We start from the raw sequence: 6,532 nt of genomic DNA on the forward strand, positions 1-6,532 counted from the left end.
TACAGTTTCTTTTTCAGAGTCATTAGATATATTTTGATATATTGCCTGTTGTACAAGGTTGTATATTTCTACTATTAGATTTTTCACTCTATTTTCATGGTTTGTTGGTATAGGTTTTTGTTTCTCTTTGTGTCATTTCATACTCCTTTCCAGATTCAAGCAATTTTAGCCGTTCAGACCTGAAAACACTCATTTACAGTCTAAAAACAGTACCATTTGAATCATGATGTAAACTGCGGGTCTGCCACCTGGTGAGAGAAAAGTAGATGTTATTTAATCAGTTGTTTGAGTTAAAGTTGCATATTCAGAGTACAGAGTACTCTCTGAGACAAAAGCCTACTAATGTTGTGAGTATACATTCCCTCCTGTGTGGAGGAACAGGAAGAATGTCGGTTCTTAGTACCTGATATCCATGGATTTTATAAATAGTTGTACAGTATTAAAAATCCTTTTTTTAAAAAAAATTACTGTATAATAGTGAATTATTGTAATTGGATAGCTAAGTCTGCTCCCTGAGGTAAACAAACTACTAGTGGGTGAGTATCACTGAACAGGGTCAGTAGTATCATCAATGATGGTAGTGATCACTTGTTGACTGGGCTGAAATTGGCTTCTTGCTATGAAAGGTGGTTACTGCTGTTAGTAAAAAGCGTAAAGAATTGACCTTTTGAGCGCAGCAGTTGTCACTTTGCCCTAAACATCTCTGGAAGGGGACCATGGATATTCAGCTTTTTTTGTATGAAGGCATTTATGTATGGGGGAGGGATCGAAATGCTTTTTAATCAGACTTCCTGCTAAATTTAATAGGATGTACCTTCAGTGTACACATAGGGTTGCAGCAATAATATTAGAATAAACTGAAATAGGAAAAATTGTCCCACATGTAAGTTGTGGCTAGATAATGGCATACATTAATAGTCCAGTCCTATGCAGAATTATTTCCGCCTAAACCCATTAAAGTCAATGGGCTCAGATGGTGTAACTCTGCATAGAATTTGCACTGTAAGAGCACTAATTCTGAAAAAAGACCTTTTCAAGTTGTGTAAAGAGAGCTGCTAGATGTGTGTGTAATAAATACTATCTTGACTCCAAATATGGTTAAGTTTATACCATTGTGATGTCACAACATAGTTTCTTTCATAAAAGGAAAGCCTTCCGTCATCTTCAAATGCTCATTTAGAAAGAGACTTCCAGCAACTGCTGTTACCCTTTTGGAAGATCTACAATGCTGTTTTATACTTTCATTAATTTCTAAATGCAATTTAAAAATTTGAGCCTGAAACCAAGGCTTAAATGGCTTCACAAGAGCAAAATATGTATTCAGATGTGCATGGTATGCCTGTGATAATTCCCATAGGCATATGGGTAATTCCTATAAGCATATGGGTTGGATCCAACCAGCTTTCCCACTGGTGGAAAAAGAGGAAGCAATCCCTTCTGACTGCCAAGAGGGCTATGTTGAGGATCACAGGTCCTGAACAGAATAAAGCCGTGTGGGATGGGGGCTATGATAACGCAGGGAACATGGCAACATGGAGTAAAAAAGCTGGCTGGATCCATTCCTATTGAATTCAAGACTAGATACAAAATCACAGACTTCAATTCCAGTGCTGTGCATATTTACTTAGAAATGAGTCTTGAATTGAATTCTCTGGCATTCGCCTCCGAGTAAACATACCTAGGATTGAACTGTATGTTTGGATAGTTATTTATCTGTATGCCCCTAATACTAAGTAAAACAAATGATTTGCAAGTTTTAAAAAATGCTTATACATTATGCCAGTTCCTGTAATTTTTTATGAAGGTGCCATGGGTTATTCCATAGTTGTTCTGTGATTTCTATTGGTAATGATTGCTGTCCATGTACATACACCATAATCTTGATTTTTATAAATTCCACCCCCCCCTCATTTGTCATAATCTATGTATACTGTTGTATTATGGTTCTTATCCTTGATAAACTAAGTGAATGAAAGTTAGACTTCTTTGGCTACTGAATAGCACTATAGTTGTACCAATGTTATCAGAAGACCTGGTGTCTTAATTACTACAGTGACTCAGTTCATAGGTTATATTATGGGACCAAGGCTTAGAAATCCTTGGGCTCACATATGAACAAGCTCCCTCCCTCTTCATGTATAGCTTGGAAATTAATCATTCTCCTTTTGTGCAAATCTGTTGTTGGACCTTAACCTCCAAATCACGCTTAAGCCATAGTTCAGAGGTGCGATTCGAACAAAATTATTAGCCATAATTGGCCACAAAAAAATAAGCAATTTCCAAGCTGAATTTGAGGGGAGATAGGAGGAAGTATGCAAGCCTTTCCTAACCTGGGACAAATCACAGTTCGTGGCTAGATGTAAATTGTTCCTCTGTGGGTAATAGTTAGGGCTGTGTCCCATATTTGGTAAATACTAGTTTACAGGAAGAATGGCAAATTATTTTTTTTAATAATTTTTTTTATTTTTCATAACTACAAAACACTACACCAGACTATCACAAGGAAAGGGGAGAGGGAAGGGACAAAGGGAGGTGGAAAAAGAAAAGGGGGGAGAATGAACTACAAACACTAAACACTACACTTCAATGTTTCCCTTCATACTGTCATAATACAAAAATAGCTCCATAGAATAATGATGGAGTGGTTAATCATACAGAGAATAAACATTTCAAATTCTGATTAAACTTTCCTCCCCCTTCTAGGTCCCGGACGCAATTCTCTCTGTGCAACTGCTGTTGCGATGCTCTCCTCCTCCTCCCCCCCCCTCCGGCTCCTCCTTTTCTTCGTTCTTGGTGCAGCAGAGTTCTGGGTTTTTATTCTCAAAATCCTTTAGTTGATCTTCTGATAATATCTTATAGGCCTGATCTTTATATCTGAACCATATTCCTTCCGGGAATAACCATTTGTACTTTATTCCATGGTCCCTCAGAAGAGCTGCAAACTTTTTATATTTAAAACGCCGTTTCCGGACTAGAAATGGAACGTCCTTCAAAATCTTGACTTTCAAACCCATAAAGTCCAAATCCGCATTGTATGAGTTATATAGGATGGTGTCCCGAATCTTTTTAGATGAAAAGTCAATAATGATCTCACGAGGCAACTGTCGCTTTGTTGCATATTTTGAAGAAGCCCGACGGACCTCCAAAATGGCGCTTTTAACCTCTTCTTTAGTCGTCCTCGCGGGTGTCGCCAGTAGTTCTGAGACCAAATCCCACAGATCCTCATTTTCCTCCTCTTTCACGTTTTGGAGACGCAAAATTGTCTGCGTTCGTTCCACCTGTAGCCCGATCAGCTGGTTCTCCACCAACTTCAGCTCCTTTTTTGTAGCCTTCACAAGTGACGCACTTTCCAGAGCAGACTTTTCTGCCCCCCCCCCCCCCGCTGCTGCCTTAATGGTTTTCACCTCGCTTTCAATTAAGCCCACCCTTTGATCAGTTTCGTTCAGCTTGTCAACAAAGGGTTTTATAGCTTCCACCACCGCCCTGCGCACCAACTCTTCGAGCGACTCCCCCTTCTGCAAGGTAGCCGAGATTGACTTACCGAGAGCGGGACTTTGCTTCTTTGCTGCCATTTGGGGGGGGGGGGCAACAAAATTCTGGAACTCAACGAAGGGGAAGAGCGAGTCTTCTTCAGATCAACCTCTCCTTCACAAACGCTTGTAGAACAGAAGGGATTCGCTTGTTTACAGGCTTCCGCCTGTTTCTTTTACTTGCCGTTTCTCGTTGCCCGGCGGCACTCGAGGCGCCGCGCACATCTGCCGGCCTCCATAGGGACAAACGGGCAATTCCCCCCCCCCCGCATTGATTTCGGGGAGTTCTTCCCGCCGCGTCCCGGACCCTGGCTCCCTCCCTGGGAGTCCTGGGGGCTAATCCTTGCGGATCAGCCGCCCGGTCAGGGTGCCCGGTCGTTTCCTCCCGGACCAGCCGAGAGGAGCATCCGGCATGGCTGAGAAAACGAAACCGAATCAGGAAGAATGGCAAATTAGAAGTGGTTTTATAATGTTAAAAATACATAATTTATCAAAGCTGTTCTAGTAAGCATGACTTCACACGATGGATGTACCTCAACAACTGAAAAGGAAACGTTTACAATCAGGTGTACATGGTCTTCAGATCCTATGGACATCTCTTGCCAATGAATAATTATTTGTATAGTATACAGCATTTATTAAAGTTCAAAGTATTTCACGTATATCATCTCACTATGATCGTAACAACCCAATAAAGAAGGTCAGTATATTGTATACAACAGGTTCAGAGAGAATACCTTGCCTACAGACACATGAGGGATGGAGTTAGTAACAGAGATGAGATTCACATCAGAGACTTCCCAATTCATAGCTCAGTCTCTCTTCATCATTATGGTTGTATAATAGGTTTCCCTAAAGGAACTAGAGTCAAGCCTTTTAAGAAAATATTAACATTTTTTAAAGACTGGATGTTTTTGCAAAGTATCAGTTATCAGGAGATGGTCCTGTGTTGGGCAAAGAAAGAAGAGACGCTACTGTGCGCTAGTTAAAGCACCTTGGTGTGCAAGGTTCTCTCTAGAGGTAGCAGATATGCAGTCTTGGAGGAGTGGGTGCCTCTTTGATTCACTAAACATTCTTGTAAGATTTGCTTTATTTACAAATATGTATGCCTCTACTATTCCCTGCTCCAAACTGAACAAACTCAGGTATGTGCTGTCTCGGGAACTTCTTGTTTACAGGGGGTACAGTGTATCATATATCTGTTTCTCAACCTTACCCATGTGCAGATAGAAAAACTCAGCATCAGCAACAATTCTACAAACTAGACATCACCAAAAATGGAATATTATCAAAAGTTGGCATCTCTTTGATCAAACTGTTAATTTACTTTTCTTATGGCACTGTACAGCTGTATATACGTCAATAGTTTGTAAGAAATATTACTTTGTTGGCATGTATATAATGATTTGTTAAAGAGACAAGAACTACAGTTCTAAATGTTTTAAACTTGTTTATTGGTGTTACTTGGTAATGTTTGTAAAATTGAAAAAAATATTGAATAAAATATAAATTTAAAAAACTCAGCATGGGTCTAGGTTCAGACGAGCGTATTTTTTCTGAGTACCTGAGGGACCCTCCAGGTTTACAGGAAAAAGTGAAAAGTAAAAATAAAAATGGAGGGTGGGGGTTGTGCCGATGATGTAAAGAAGTGCCCCCATGGGTTAGAAGTGAGCAGAAGAGAAAATGAAAGCTGCTGCTGCATGAGCCAGGTTGGTGAGGGCGAAGCTGGCGTCACTGTTGCCCTTGCCTTGCTGTGTGAACCACAGGAACCAAGAGGGAAGAGCTTCCTCAGTAAAACTGCACCAAACACAATAAAGGAAGCAAGCCGAAAAGTATATTGCCCTATACACAGTCTTACAATAATTTACAATTTACAATGAAGAATACACCAATGGAGAGCAGTTTAGTACATCAATATTAGGAGCAAGAAAAGTCCCATCAAAATTTCTTCAAGTATTCAACAGGTAAGTAGTTTTTAATAATCATGTCGCTGTCAGTTCATGTTATTTCATCCCGAAATCCGTAGGAGCCGTTTGGAAACAATGAAGAACGCTGAGTGGCAACGAGCTTACCGGTCCAATCCTATTTGGCTCGTTTCATGACAAATCCTTCATCAGGCCACCAACCTACGATTTATCATTAAAAGTCCATCATAGACTGTCTCACAACATCAAATAACAGAACTGATATTCAAAGGCACTCATTTATACTCACTATTTTCATTCCAACATGGTCTTAAGACGTGAAAGAAACCATCCAATTACAGAATCAGTATAAAGTGCATTCAAAGGTAACAGGGAGGTCATATCTAAGTTAATAAATACTCTAATCAGGAGAGGATCCCATCCCCCTCCCCAAAAACCATTCATCACATCATTTCATTGGGTTCTGATCCTGAAAAGACCACCAACTATATGGAATCTATTTCCTTAAAAAGTCAAAATCAGGATGGTCTCCTCATCATTGTTATTGCACATAATCCCCAAAATACACAAATCAGACAGCCCCACTACTCTGCGTATTTTTCAAAAGCTAGTAAAACAAGTCAAGTCTCAAATACGAAATAGGGGAGCTACAAACACTCCCTCGGTTGACCAATCTATTCATATCCTACAATAGGCGAGAAGAGTGGGGGTGGGAAGATAGGGGAGGGAAAAAAGGGGGGAAATTGGAGAAGGGGGGTAGAGTAAGAGAATCAATTAATTAGGAGAAGGAAAGTGCTGAATGGGGGATGGTACCAGCTATCACTGGAAACCCGTCCCTTCCTATTTAAATTATCCCGGGGATCACAAAAAGGCTGAATAGTCTACCTTAGTGTTTAAGCCCTGTGGAGCCATGGTGTTTAATCTAAAAATCCATCTGATCTCTGCCTGTAAAAGGCGACGTTTATTCACTCCAGGTTTGGATAACACCTCCAGTATGGAGAACTTAAAGGTTTTGTCCCTGCCATGCGTCTGCCACAAGTTCTGGTGAAGTGTTGTCATTCCGCTATAATTTTTAAC

Source organism: Eublepharis macularius, chromosome 1 (assembly GCF_028583425.1).
Source record: "Eublepharis macularius isolate TG4126 chromosome 1, MPM_Emac_v1.0, whole genome shotgun sequence".
NCBI classification, from domain to species: Eukaryota; Metazoa; Chordata; class Lepidosauria; order Squamata; family Eublepharidae; genus Eublepharis; species Eublepharis macularius.